Raw genomic sequence first — 15,580 nt, forward strand, 5'->3', positions numbered from 1 at the left:
TCCAAAAGTGGAGAATACTGCATGAAGTAAGGTCCCAAATATGCAGAATAGTGATTCCCCCACCCAAAGTCATCCATCAACCATATATCTTCAGGTATTCTTACATCATCTTTCAATGAATATGGATGACTCGGCCCTCTACTTCTTCCTGGGAATCTGAGGAATTCCTAGGAATTATTACATTATTAAAATGACTTGAGGTTAATTTGCAGCAGAGTGTATACCACATGGCAGGGGTGGGTTTCTCGCCCCGTTCCAACCGGTTCAGTTGGAACGGGGCCAGCGGCGTCCTCGTGCACGCGCGCAGTGCACGCATGCGTACTAGTGTCTGTGCGATGCTCCAGCTGCTCCTGGAGGATCGCGCAGGCACTGTATGCGTCCTGCGCATGCGTGGAAGCGCAGACCTCCTCAAAACCGGGTAAGGAGCGTGGGCGGGCGAGCGGGCCCTTTGCTGTTCCCGGAAGTTACTTACTTCTGGGTTCGCCGACCAACCGGTTCGCAGGGACCGCCGCGAACCGGTTGAAACCCACCCCTGCCACATGGTGGCTTGTTTGCTGATACACGTATACAGGAATATTTTGGTAGCCAATACTAGAAGCAAAATAGAGGGGAAAAAGCATCTCTAGGTGAATGTTTACTTGAAATTAAATGCCACCTGTCTCACATATATATGCCCAGCTAGAAAAAAGGAGCCAAGGGCCCCCAGCGCACAGAAGAAAAGGTGGAAATTGAGTGGATATTTTTGGTTATAACAGACATGGGAACTTCAGTTCCAGGGATGTAAGCGGGGTCTGTACAGAACCTCTGTGAATCGCAGTGAAACCAGACTTTTGGCACTGAGGAGAAATGAGGAGTAGCAACTTTGAAGTTGACCCATGAGGAAAAGCCATCAGGACTTGGAACTATCTATAATTGGATGAATTGCATCCAGGGAAGACAGGTGAAAACAGCCCAAATGGAACAATTAGATAGTATGCAGGAATTTATCACTGAAATGGCAGAGATCTCTACTTTGTAAACAGCTGCTCTGTCATGCATTGTGGTCAAATCTCTAAAATTGGCCATATTATCTAAATAGGAAAAAAGAATTTCATGCTTCCAGCAGAGATAAATTCTAAGAGCTTTGTTTTATAGTTCCCTCCCTTCAGTTTTATGGGTTGAGTAAAACATGAGGAGCATGGCCTGTACAAAAGCTTTACATGAACCACAGTGAAGCCAGATGTAACAAGGGTTGGTTGTGGCTAAGCTTTCTCCAATACTATATATGATAGTATTAATCCCAGCTAAGCCATCACTTTTTTCCAGTGGCAGGAAGTAATAGCTATTGTTTCTGAAATGATAGGGTCTTCTGCTTGAGCTTGGGGTTGGACTAAAAGATCTCCAAGGATCTTTCCTATGTTGTCTGTTATTCTGTTGAGCTAACTTTATGATGACCAGGGATAACTACTTCCTGTTGACTGAGATGTCTCCAACTAGCACCCCATGACAATTGAATTATACCTCTTTTAGCTTTCACGGGTAATGAGCATTGGTCAAATCCTACCTTATAAGATGAAATGTGAAGTTTGCAGGAAGATTGAGCTATGATAACATAGCCTGCTCTGGGCTCACTAGAGGATTTATGGCAAACTCTGCTGGTGGGAGTAAAAGCTAAGATGGGGAACAAAGGACACAAAAACATAGGGTAATATACATTTCACTTTCCTGGGTGAATTTTTAAGCATTATCAGCAGTTGAAAATGGGAAGTAGAGGATGGGAAGCATAATTGTTTATAGTGACATTGTTTATTTTACTTATGATATATATGCTTTGTTAGTTGAAGACATGTCCAACCCATCATGACCCCATGGACGTTCCTCCAGGCCTTCCTGTCCTCTACCATCCTCTGGAGTCCATTTAAGCTCACACCTACTGCTTCGGTGAGAGAAGACAGCAAGGAAGTAACAGGCAACAGAAAGCAGAGCTGCTTAACTCATTCTTTGCATCAGTCTTCATGCAAAAAAAACAACAAAACCCCTATAGCCCAACCTACCAGAAACATAACTGCAAAAAACAGACTGGAAATAAAAGTTAAAATAAGCAAAAAAACCACCAAACAAACAGTAAAAGGACACCTGTCTGATCTTGATGAATACAAAATCACCAGATTACATCCCAGAGTTCTAAAGGAGCTGGCTGATATCATCTCACTTCACCATCTTTTTTTCAAAAATACCACCCATAGTCATTGTGATACCAATTGTGGCATCTGTGGTGAGCCTCCAAAATTTTTAATGATGCTGTGGCCTGCCTGAATGGAAAGACTGGGAATCATTGGTTTAACTGTGCCTTTTGGTCTTTTGAGACCTAATAATATTTGATTACATTGTTTGTTATTAGGCACACAATTTTGACAAATGGGATTTGACATGAACTGATGTTCTCAATATGAAATGGTCTCGGAAGTAAGAAGTGTACTCAATATCCACCAACCTAAAAAGAATAAAGAATGAGGAGGTAGCAGCTGAGTCAAGTCTGGTTGTTCTTCAGAAATCTATACCAGAACAATTCCTCTTCCTCTTCCTTCCTTATTGGGCAAGGAATAGCTAAACCTGCCTGAGAGAATGTACTTTTTACATTGTTAAAGATTCCAATGAATGGAACCTAAATTCATACAGCTGAGGCACTCAGAATTCCATTTCCCCTTTTCGTTCATGGTGCAATGGAGGGAGTGACTAAACAATTGAGTATGTGTCTTAGAGATTTTTCTCAAAGATATAATATTAATGCCAAAGTACAGTCTATATTTACAGTATATCTAGCAAGTCAATCTGCTGGATTATTGCCTGGGCAGAGCTAGTGAATTAGTGATTGACTTTTCTTCTCCTTAATTTCAATCCAAAAAGGCGCATAATTGGTGTAGCAGCCAGAGATGGGGAAAGACCCCTTGATTTATGACTACCATGTTCTAGAAGAGGCCAAATCTAGGAAGACATCAAATTGTAGATCCGCTTCAAATGTTGTTCCATCCAGAACCAAAGGCAAAGCTGGAGCTTGATTCAAGCAGATCTGTTGTCAGCTAACACAAACACTTCCTGCAGAGATTTTACTTGGAATTTATTTTGACCCATTCCAGTCTTTATGAGCACCAGGAACATAGCCTTTCTTGTTTAAATAGAATGGTGAAATGTTCTGGGTGTCATCAGCATATTTTACTCCCCAACAGCATCATATAGATGTTAAATAGCCCAACTTTTCCAGGCAGTCAGCAGGAAATCAAAAGTTGTTGAAAGGTCCAGGACCATGAAGGGCACAATCTAGGGATCATTGCACAAAGTACTCAATACTATTTCTGTTCTGTGTTAATGTTTAAATCCTGAACCCAATGGGAGCCCAGCAAATTTGTTTTCACTATGATGCTATGCAGAATAACCTACCGCTTTTTCCAAACCTTTGCACAAAATGAGTTATTTTTCTGGAAATAGACATTTGACAATAAATGAAGTCTTGCATAGAAAGAAGGTAGATCTTGAGTGCTCAAAGGAAATTGTGCCACTTGATTTTACTTAATTTCTTCAGGGATGGTATTCCAATGGGAGAGAGCCACCATGGAGAAGACTGTTTTTGGCCCTACCTGATGTACCTCCATAGGTGATGTGACCCGCAATATTCCTTACCTTCCTGCTTTAGTGGGTTGGGTGGATATAACCAGCAAGAGATGGTCCCTCAGATAACTCAGACAGTCCAAGCCATGAAGGGCTTTAAAGGTGATACCAGCACCTTGAATTGCACCTAGAAGCAAATTGGCAGCCAATGCAGCTCCTGCAGGAGAGGTGACACATGTGTACACCTGGGTCTGCCCATGATCGTGAGGGTTGCTGCATTTTAAAGCAGCTGGAGCTTCCATATTTTTTCCAAGGGTAATTTCATGTAGACTGTGTTGCAATAATCAAAGACGGGTGGTAACAAGAGTGTGACCACGAGTAGGGATTGTTGATGCAGGAAAGGATGCACAGTAACTGGTGCACAACCTGCAACTGTGCAAAGGCTGTCTTGGCCATGACTGCCACCTGTTCCTCAAGCAGGAGTTGTAAATCCAGGAGAAAAGGATTACGCACTGGGTTTGTTTGAGGCAATGCCACCCCATCCTAGATCAAAGATGGCAATTCTCCCTGAGAGAAAAACTAAACCCAGAGCCACTTGTTCTTTCCAGGGTTCAGTTTCAGCCCGTTGCTCCTCATCTAGCCCTTATCAGACTCTAAGCAATGTGAGAGGGAGGTCATGGCATTGCTTAACCTGCCATAGGGCAACACCAACTGAGAGTGACCACAGAGGAAGGAAGTAGACCAGGACATCACAGAGCCCCCCCCTTCACAACTTCTAAAGCCAGTCCAGAAGATATCATCGTTGATTGTATTGAAGCCACCTGAGAGGTCAAGTAGAGTAAGAATGGATGCACTACCTTCATCCAGGTCCTGGCAGAGATGATTAAAAAGTGTGACCATGCAGTTTCTTTCCCATATCGAGGTCTAAATTCTTACTGCTAAGGATCTAGAGGTTTCTGGATGAAATGGATTATCTAGACCTGCCATACAACTACTTTCTCAACCCTCCCCCCAAAAGATTTGAGATAGGTTGAAAATTATCCAACAGGGAGGAATCCAGCAATAGCTTCTTAGGAAGAGGTTGAACCACAGCTTCTTAAAATGTTGGGGCACTACCCACTTCTGCAGGGAATCATTACTCACCACCTTAACCCAGTGCATGTTGCCTCCTAGGAAGCTTTCACAAGCCAGAAAGGGCATGGGATTTAAGGCAGGTGCTGGCACTAATATTCCCAATGTTCACTTTCTCAGGAACAACAGATCATTTCCAAATAACAGGCGAGGACCTGCCCCAGGTGCCTCCACTGGACCAGCAACAATGCTGGCATATAAGTGGGGATGAAACTGAATGATTTTGTCTTCCAGAAAATCAGCAAATTCCTCAATGTGTTCCCTTAGATGACCTCTATATTCTTCTTCCCCGGGGAGGAATGCATATTTGGGCTGCAAATCCCGATGCTACCGATTCGCTTGTGCTCGTGATGCTTCTGCACATGTGCAGAAATGTCTGGGTGGGTGGGCGGAGCCTCCCGCCGCCACTACTACCAGTTTACCCAATCCAGGCTGAACTGTGAGCAACCCACATCTGAGAAGGTGGCTCACCTTAAAGAGGGTTGCTGGTCAATAATCTGCAGACTCAATTAGTTCACCACCCAAATCACCACAAGGTAGGCCTTAATAGCAGCTTTTACCCATGTTTGATCAAGTTCATCTCTTGTCTTGTATAAGCCATGCTCTAGAAGTCTCTATGTCCTTTTTATTCAATTCTGTCCATATATCACAGAAGACAAAGAGGTCTATGGGTTAGGAGAAGTTGCATAGGCACAATCCTATCTAGACTCTCAGTCGCTTCCTTTTTCTAAACATTGACTAAGAGGTTGACATGGCTGTGCAGCAGATCTGAATTTATAATCCTCAATTTCTTCTGAAAACTGTCTAGATTTATTAGTTGCCAAGGGTGGACCAATCTAATAGGTCCTGCCTTGCTGCAGGGGGATACAGCTCTCAAGAAACCCATTGTCACCAGACTGTGATATGACCATGACAGGGGTATGAAAGACAGGTCCACCAATTCCAGGTCACATAGCTACTGCTTCAACAAGAACACTAAATCCAGTGGTGACTACTCTTAGGTCCTGGATAATCTGAATCAGGCTCATGGAAGTCATGGTTTCCATGAAATTCCTCCAACTCCACGCCCAGGGATTATAGATTGAAGTTTGCCAGAACTATAATATAAGCCTGGGGTACTCTACTACTAACTAGCCTTGTGATATCCAGGAACCCAGGGAGGGAAGCTGCCACACAGGGAATTGATAAGTGATCATTGAATAAAATATGAGGAAAGGGAGACATCTTTATGTGCAATAAATGGAGATCTTAATATACAGTTTTCAGCCAGGTTTATCATTAATCAACACTTTTTTTTTAACCAACTTTCCAAAATTGAGGGGTTTTTTGAAATTTTTTTGATTCCCCTATTTATTTTTCCAGGAACAAATTAAGGAGAACTGACTCACTTAAAGGAACAAATATTAAATCTACTGCAAAGAAAAAGGAAACTATTTTTCAGTGGCAGATCAAGTTCTTTTGTTCAAAGATGTTTATTGCAGAAGAGGTGAGGCAGACATCAGTAGGTCATATCTTTGTATGCCTTTAGGTCAATGTTGATTCCTAGCAACTATCAGGACAAGTCCCCGCAGGACAAGATTTTTCAGAAGGCTGCCCATTCCTTGCTTCCTAGGGCCAAGAGAAAATGATTGACTCAAGGTCATCCAGCTGACTTTGTGCCCAAGGTGGCACTAGAGCACATGGTTTTGGGTTGTGCCTTAACCACTGTGCCAAACTGACTCTCTTTACTAAGTCATATGCCCTTGTTGAATTTTTAATCTTCATAATGATAAAATTCCTCGGACTGAATTCTACAGCTAGTTACCTAACAGAAGATGTGAAATGGGGAAAATATGTGGAAAAGGGGAAAAACACACACACTAAAGAATACTGGGAAACCTCAGGAGGTATAAAATACAACTGTGTGAGCAATTATGTGTGTTTATGATAGAAAACGTACCACACCTCTGCTTTATGAGCTGCATTTATTACCAGTTTGTTTTCGGGTCCAGTTCAAAGTGGTGGCATTGATATTTAAAGCCCTTTATGGCACAGGATCTGGTTATATGAGTGATCACCACTTCCTGATTTCATTTGCCCATTGTGTCACATCTGGCAGAGAAGGCATGTTACGGGTTCTGTTGCCTAGAGAGCCACACGTGGTGAGGTTTTTGTTGTAGCACCCCCCCCCCCATTGTAGAATCTTCCACCCTCTGAGGTAGAATGGTTGCGCTTCCAACCATTTCTGAAAGTGATTCTGCCAGTAAGGCTGGAATTCCAAGGCGTGGTTGAATTTGTGAGATGATTGTATTATTAGCATCCATTTGTTATCATTTCTTTAGTTTGATTTTTATATATTTTTTAGTCTATTAACTATTTTAGCTCTGTTATATGCTGCCCAAAATTGATCATTTATGAGACAGGTGGCTATTTAAATTGCTTTCATAAATCCCAAATAAAATCAAGTCACTTGTTCTAACACCTAATAGGAATTGAACAACAACGTTGTTGCATTTGAACAGTTGAGATTTTTACAAGATCTAAAATGCCAGGAAGAATGCATTTGCCAAGTACTGCAGAATAGCCCCCTGAGGCCCTTGTGTCAAGGAAGGCTTTTTTCTTACCACTTCTGGTGAGCACTGTCTCTGACAATGCCTCTCTTTCCACAATGAAAACTCCTCTGGGATAGACCTGGCTGTTTTGGCCATGCCCAGATCTACAAGACTGTCAAGACATTTTGGGTGTGCACTTTTTAGACTGCAAAGAACTGATGGCTTTTGTTGGAAGGAGAGAGTTTATGAGTGTATTGATTGGTTTGGTTTGGTTTTATTTGGTTTATATGCCACCCTATTCCCGGAAGACTCAGGGCCGCTAACAATCTGAAGGGGAGGGGGGTACAAAATAAAAATAAAAAGACAAACAATTTTAAATACAGCAACAGTCGTAACTTCGGATGGGGCTGGAAGATTCAACATCCCCAGGCCTGCCGGAACAGCCAGGTCTTAGTTGCTTTGTGGAAGGCCGGAAGAGTGGTAATGGTCCAGATCTTAATGGGGAGATCGTTCCAGAGGGCCGGAGCAGCCACAGAGAAGGCCCTCCCCCGGGGAGTTGCCAGCCGACATTGGCCAGCAGATGGAATTCGGAGGAGACCTAGTCTGTGGGATCTAATAAGTCTTTGGGAGGTAATTGGCAGGAGGCGGTCTCTCAAGTAACCAGGTGATGAGTGGAATAGGTTTTATATACACAATGGTTTATTCAAGATTATATATACAATGCTGTATTCAAGGAAATATGATAGGGAGAGGCAGAGCTTAACAATTATTATATGGAATACAACACAGCTGTTACACAAACCTGAAGGCTTATGAAGACATCCAATCAAATTTTCTCAAGACCTTGTTAGGTTCCCCCAATGCTTTGAAAAAATGGGAAATCCAGGTGCCTTTTGAAAAGAGCACCTTTGGGACATCCCCAATGCAGTATTAGGCTTGAAGCTAATATTCAAAGTATAAAGGCTGAAGCCTGGATCAGGATCTTAATCTCAGGTCTTAGAATCATGTTTAATCCTATAGGACTGATGTTGTCCAGACAAATTACCAATCTCATTGTCACCACATCTGCATGGCAGAATTTTATAGTCTCGATCTCAATCCTGAATATCTTGGCCAATTAACCCTGAGTGCCAAATCAACACTAAAAGAGAGAATCTGGGAGATTGATCAACAAAATTATATCACCGGTGTCCCTGAATTCTATAGACAATTGTTAGATAGTCCCAAGCCTTCTATTGTGGGGTACTTTCACGATTTAACATTAGGCAAATGTAGATGGATCTTTTCTAGAGTTTGTTTTGATGCCCTCCCATCAGCTCTACTGGAGAGAAGATTTCATGGGAACCTTTAATCACAGAGGATTTGCCCTTGTGGTTCTAGGAAAACAGAAAGTCTCACCCATGTCCTCTCATGGTTCCCTTTCTGTGATGCCTCAGGAGGTGTTCTGATTGCTCCAATCACTTCCAAATATGAGGGCCATGGAGACAAATTTTGTTTATTTTTAAAGGGACACTAACCGTAACCATTCATATACCTGGTGGGAAGGAATAATGTTGGGATAAAAAAACATGGCACCCCAAAGCCTTATGCTTGACCACACATTGGCAACAGAGCTAGTCAAGGGATAGGTAGCATACACAAATAGATTTTCAGGGCAGCAACTGGCAGAATCCTTGCTACTCTGCCCTTCCCCAGCCCGCATCATTTACCAGCAGACAAATGAAGTGCTCTCTTAAATGTATGGTGGCATTAGGATCAGAGGATTCCAGGTGCCTCCTGGCTCTTTATCCACAGTCAGCTGAAATAATGGGAGAGTGGATAAAGTCATTTTTAAAAATTTATTCCTATTTATTGCTGCTGCAAAATACTCAAAGAGACCCCACGTTACACCATTGCTTCTCTTCCTACTTTTATGCTAAGCTGTCAGCATCTTTTTTGTGTTGTTGATACACCGCTCCAAAGTGGGACTCTTTTTGTTATCATTTTGAGTGTTGCTTTAAGGAACAAAAGAGATTATTTAAATTTTACAGATGATTAAGAAATCAATCTTCCAATCGGTGAAACCTCTCCCCAAAGAGTTTGGGAAGAGTGGTACTCAAAATTTCATGGCTTGCAGCTTCTCAAAAGTTGGAGTCCTGCCATCCATAGGTACTGAAAAGATTTGAGACTGGGCAGGGCATGCGAGCTTTTTTTGGGGGTGGGGGGATTATGGTCCACTGTTGGCTTTTTAGTTAGAATAGGTTTTGCTAGGAGAGAGAACGGTGCAGCACTTTGAATTTAATAGCAAAAAAGGATGTTTTAGAATGTGTGAAGATGCATGTCTGGCACCTCTCTTAAATTACAATTGTACTCTTCCATGCTCCAAAACTCCCTTTTGCTTTGATTCGAAGCCCCGTGTAATTCTAGTGTGCACTGCTTTGGTTGTAAGGCCTTGTGATTTCAAATACGTATAAATGTTGATTTGTAGCTGCTCGATGCCGTTTGTGCTTTCATAGCACAAATACTTAGGGCATATAAATGCTTAATTTCCAAATACTGTTTCCAGGTTGGTTGTAAAGAGGAAAACCAAAAGACTCCTAACTGATTCGGGGAACTGTTTTGCATGGTGCGTTACATAAACAAATCTCTCCAGTGACTTCTGTTTGGAAGGTTGAAGTATAATAACCCTGATTGTGGGTATATTTGATTCCTTTCTTCCTCAAAACAACCATTGCATGAGCTGTTTAAAAACATGTCTTGTTTTCTTGGTAGGCAAGGCTGTAATTTCTTTCTTATTGACTCAGCTCTTACTGACTATTGATGGACAAAAATGGCCCATCATGTCTGCAACAGCTCATACTTCCCATGTGAATCAGGTCTCCCCTGATGAAAAAAAACATTTCTGTATCTCAGCAGTGATTCTTTTGCATCCCAGATTGCAGCTTGATGCAGCTCCTTGGCATCAAGAACTTTTGAAAGGCTATTCGACCTTGGGACAAATTCATTTCAGGATCTAAACAGTGAATGCAGTTGAAAAACTGCAACATCTCTCATTTCACATGTGTACACTTGAATCATCCTAACATCCAAGGACCATCATATATGCCACTACAAACAGTTGCAAAGAGGAATACATAGTATAATCCCAGCATAACTACAACTTCATTTAAAGGCAACAGATTTTTTTTTAAATGTTTTCTTTCTGCTTTCCAAACTCAAGGCAGCTATTTTATTTCCCTTTTTTGGTAAACATTATATTAATTATTTGGATCCAGTATCCCAAGGAAAAAAAACCCTAAAGCACATGTAATGACTGTAGTAACCATCATGTACGATGGGCAGAAGACTACTGGTAGCAGAGCACATCCATAAGCACCAACCAACAGTACAGTAAGAAGACATGATGACAACTCCTTATTTGCCACACATATACAGACTCAATCATAATTTCAACACAGGAGCATACTAGACCAAGTTAAATGGCAAAATGCTATGGGATTCCAAAAGCTTGGCATTCAAAGATATTGGCCATTGATAGAAACATAAACCACATAAACCATGGTATTCAAAGAGACTAAGATTAAAAAAACTAAGGAGAAAAAAAGATAAGAACCGATCCAGTAACCAACATCCCAATAAGCAGGAATTAACACCAGATAACCAAACATAATACCTAATCAAGGAACTACCAAAAAGAAAACCAACTCCTATCAACAGTGACAGGACAAGCTACTATTTATAAACTGGAAATAAACTTCACTAGTCCTTGTCAGGTAATGGAGACATCTGAAAGCAGACACAAACTCAGAGAGCTCCAAGGACTTCGAAGTACAAAATAACATTTTTGGAATGATATTAATTTCATTTGTTGACAAACATATCAAAACATTATGTCCAAAGATTCAGAACTTAGCACACTTTCATCCCTAGTTGAAGGTATATAATTATTTAATGTTATAATTAACATACTTCAAGGTGCTTCACAGGTTTCTATGACCAGTATGAAGAATGCCCTTAAGCTCATGCAGAAAAGAGCTCTGGAGTTCAGTGTTAGTGGATGGAAGTTGAAGGTGGAGGTTTGACTTTGTTAGGTTTGCTCATGTTAGACTGTTCATTGCATACTAGCTACTAGCCTGCTCTAGCCTGGAGACTTATAGAGGTATGGATTTGTTAGTCATGCTGGCTGAGGAATTGTGAGATCTTATTTGGAGGGGACCTAGGTTGAGAGAACTATTTAAATGCACCATTAATGTGAAGATATTACAAGTAAATCTATCGGTGGGGTTCCAGACTTACCTTCCATCCATCCCAACGATCTGTCATCTGCTCAATAATTAGGGCAATCCATTTGTTACCTATTCTCACTATGTCCTTTAGTTTATTCTCTTGCTATAGCTGCCTCTGTCACTTCTCTTGGTGCCACAACCAAGCTTTCTCTGTGCCCTGGGATTACACTAAGCGTATTAACATTTTCTGCTAACAGTGTTATCTTTATGTGCTAAAAAAAAAAAACAACTGGGAGAAATGTTAACCCACAATTCTTAGGATGAGCAAGAGAGATCACCAGGAGCAATTTTAAAAAGAATCTCCTTTAATTTTAAAAATCTTTTAAAACATTTGAAAAGTTTACAATGTAAAAATAGTACCTTGCTAAAATTTATGTGACTTAATAGCAATAGCAATAGCAGTTAGACATATACCGCTTCATAGGGCTTTCAGCCCTCTCTAAGCGGTTTACAGAGTCAGCATATTGCCCCCAACAACAAACCGGGTCCTCATTTTACCCACCTCGGAAGGATGGAAGGCTGAGTCAACCCTGAGCGGGTGAGATTTGAACAGCTGAACTCCAGAACTGCAGTCAGCTGAAGTAGCCTGCAGTGCTGCATTTAACCACTGCGCCATCTCGGCTCTAATGAAAGTCTTACATACAAGTTAATATTACATATTTGTTCCTTAATCACTTTCTTTTTACCTTTCAACTCCATCAGCATTTAGAGGAAGACTATATTAGAAAAAAATGTATTCCTTGTTCAAACTGTCAGAAAACCCCCCTACTTTTTCGACCATTTTTTAAAAAAAAACTTGGGGTAGTGCTTAAATGCATAAAAGTAGCTCAGGAGAACTGAGAGTGAGTTCCCTTTGTAAGAGTGCCTAGATTGGTTGACTTGGCTAAAATGCTTTCTACACAACTGCTTCATTTGCCTCAACTCTTCATTTGTCCCCCGTCTTACGAATTTTGCTAGGCAGCTATGTAATACTCACCTTCCTCTCCCTCAACTACCAGTATTCCCTCTAACTAGCCAATGGGAGAAAACTAAAAAAAGAAGGTCACTAACTTGTCCCCTTTTCTTGCTTTGTTTGCTTTTTGTGGGGGAAGGAGGAAAATGGAGGGCAAGAGAGCAACCTCTAAGAACGCCTCAGAGGAAGAAGCACTTTCACTTCTATGGCTCCTCACTCCTAGGGGAGAAGTATCCCATGGAGCCAGGATTTTTTCTGCCAGGGGGTGACCACAGAAGCAAAGATGCTGTTTCCCTGTTGCTTTTGTCCTACAGCATTTTCTTTGGTGCCGGATGCCATTCAGTTCTAAATTAGCATGTCGAGGGCATCGTTTGGGTGGTTTGGGGTATAGATGAAAAGTTGGGTATCATCAGCATATTGATGATACCGTACCCCAAAATGACGGATGATCTCACCCAGTGGTTTCATATATATGTTGAACAGGAGGGGTGAGAGAACCAACCCATGGGGCACCCCACAAGTGATGCACCTCGGGGTCGATCCCTGTCCTCCCATCAACATAAACTGCGACCGATCTGACAGGTAGGAGAAGAACCACTGCAAAACGGTTCCCCTCACTCCCAACCCCCTGAGTCGTCGCATACCATGGTCGATGGTATTGAAAACCACCGAGAGATCTAATAGGACCAGGACAGAGGAGCAGCCCCTGTCCCAGTCCCACCAGAGATCATCAACCAATGTGACCAATGCCATCTCTGTGCTGTACGCCTGAAACCCGACTGAAACGGATCCAGATAGGCAGCTTCATCCAGGTACTGGGGAAGCTGACATGCTACCACACTCTCGACAACCTTCGCTACAAAGCAAAGGTTGGAGACCGGACGATAGTTGGCTAAAGAGGCTGGGTCCAGGGAAGGCTTCTTAAGGAGGGGCCTCACTACCGCCTCCTTCAAGGCGGTGGGAAAGAGCTCCTCTCTCAATGAAGTGTTGGTAACCTCCCGGGAAGCTGAAACCAAGAGGGACACGGGTCCAGCAAAGAGGTGGCAGCACTGAGTTTCCCCATCCTTACTATCCATTCGTGCAGGCTCACGGCCTCCTGGGGGCACTCTGGTATTGGAACGAAGTCCACCCCAGTAGCTACCTGGAAGTGAGTAAACTTGGTACTACTGTGGACTGTAGTATTAGAGGCCATGTTGGCAAAGTCAGCCTGGATTGTTAGAGCAGTATTTATGCTGCTATGTAAAGCATTATCACAGCGTTAGCTCTTTCAGAGGCTCCATTATTAGTGCGGTGGAATACTGAACTGAGGCCTTGGGAGGACCCTATCATGGTCAGAAATGTTTGCCAGAACATAACGGTGAATTGCACTCCTCAATCAGATACAATTAGTGGCATGCCACGTAGGCAGTATATATGGGTGATGAATAGTTTTGCCAGCTTTCTCGCAGGCTGGAACAATGATGGAACCATGAAGTGGGCTTGCTTAGAAAAGAGGTCTATGTTCAGATCACCATGTTATCATGATTCCAAAACAAGCCAGTAAAACAAGAGGCTGCACTGTGAATAGAACAGGTCTCTTTACCAGAGTCTCAGCTTGGCACGTGGTGAACAACAAAGTAAAAGGGTTTCTAGCCAGCATTACTGGCTTCTGCTAGCCAGCTGGCTATATGGACTCAGCATGCTCCTCCTTCCTGTTCCTGGGTGCTCCCAGCTGACTCCAGCAAGTACTCTTCAGGCCTGGATGGGTTATGAACTGACCTCAGCTGGTTTGCCTTCCTGACTCCTCTCACAGCATGAGTCCCATCAACCGACATCCATCTGTGGCCCCATGCATCCCCTCCCCTTACACATATGTGGCACAGTGAATGCACTGAAACAGTGCATTGTGGCCACTTCGAATGGCATGCTGTCTTGGACATTGACATGTGATGCCCTGGCTCTCCAGGTAGGTCCACAATAAAGTCCATGGCCAACTCTTCCCATGGTCTGACAAGAGTTGCCACTGGCTGTAGGAGTTCGGAAAGTTTTTTCTTGCTGCTTCTGTATGGTGTTGTTTCATGATGCAACTCCATACGTAGTCGTCTAAGCCCTTCATCCGAGGCCACTAAAGCTGCTAATTTAGGTGTAGAGTCTTCAGAAATGCCCAGCCACTCAGGTGTTGTGGTAGAACTGCAGTATTTCCAGATGGAAGGCACTGAGTACATAGATTTTTGACCCCTTCCATGCTGCTAGGTCATCCCATTGGGTGAGTGTGTGTTGGTTCTCCTGGAACCATGGATCGGTCAGAAGTGCAGCTTGGATGGAACGGTGTATGTCCTCTATCTGTGCCTTCTGTTGGGTTGTCTCTGGTGCTTGTTGAGCTGCTTGCGCTCAGGGATGCAGTGTTGGTATCATGGTGTGAACTACTTCCTCTTGCCCACTAGCGTACTGTGGCTTCTGGGATACTGCATCTGCTAAGAAGTTCATCCAATATCTTAACAGTTAGTGCATCTGCTAAGAGGTTCCTCCAGATAAGTACTTCAGAGAGAAATTGAAGCACCTGAAGTAACACGCCCACTGGACTTGTTTGGGTGATAGTTTTCATGGGATTTGGAGGGCTTCCAGATTTTTATGGTCTGTCTAGATCTCAGATGCAACCTTCCTTCCAATAAGGTCATCAGGACCCATTAAACCACAAAGGTCTCCTTCTCCTATATCACCCATTGAGTTTGGTATTGTTTAGATTATGGGACATGTGAGCATATCCCTGTAGCACCCCCGCCCTTGTTGGTTTGCAAAAGAACAGCTCCCACTGCCACATCACTAGTGTCCGCTTGTACTATGAATGGCTTGGTGGGATCCAGGTGTTTTACTACTGGTTATCTGGTAAACAATGTTTTCAGTTGTTCAAAGGGTTGCTGACATGCTACTGTCCACTCTACAGGTGACGTAGGTGTGGTTTTCCAGCCAGATATTTAGTCCATAGGAGGCCCATTAGCGGGAAAGCCACATGAGTGAAGGATGGAATGAACTGGCAATAGAAATTAGCAAACCCCAGAAAACTTTGCAACTGTTTATGGGGTTTTGGGGCCTGCCAGTCCAAACATCACTCTCACTTTGGCAGGGTCCATTTCCAA

Source organism: Thamnophis elegans, chromosome 2 (genome assembly GCF_009769535.1).
Source record: "Thamnophis elegans isolate rThaEle1 chromosome 2, rThaEle1.pri, whole genome shotgun sequence".
Lineage (NCBI taxonomy): Eukaryota > Metazoa > Chordata > Lepidosauria > Squamata > Colubridae > Thamnophis > Thamnophis elegans.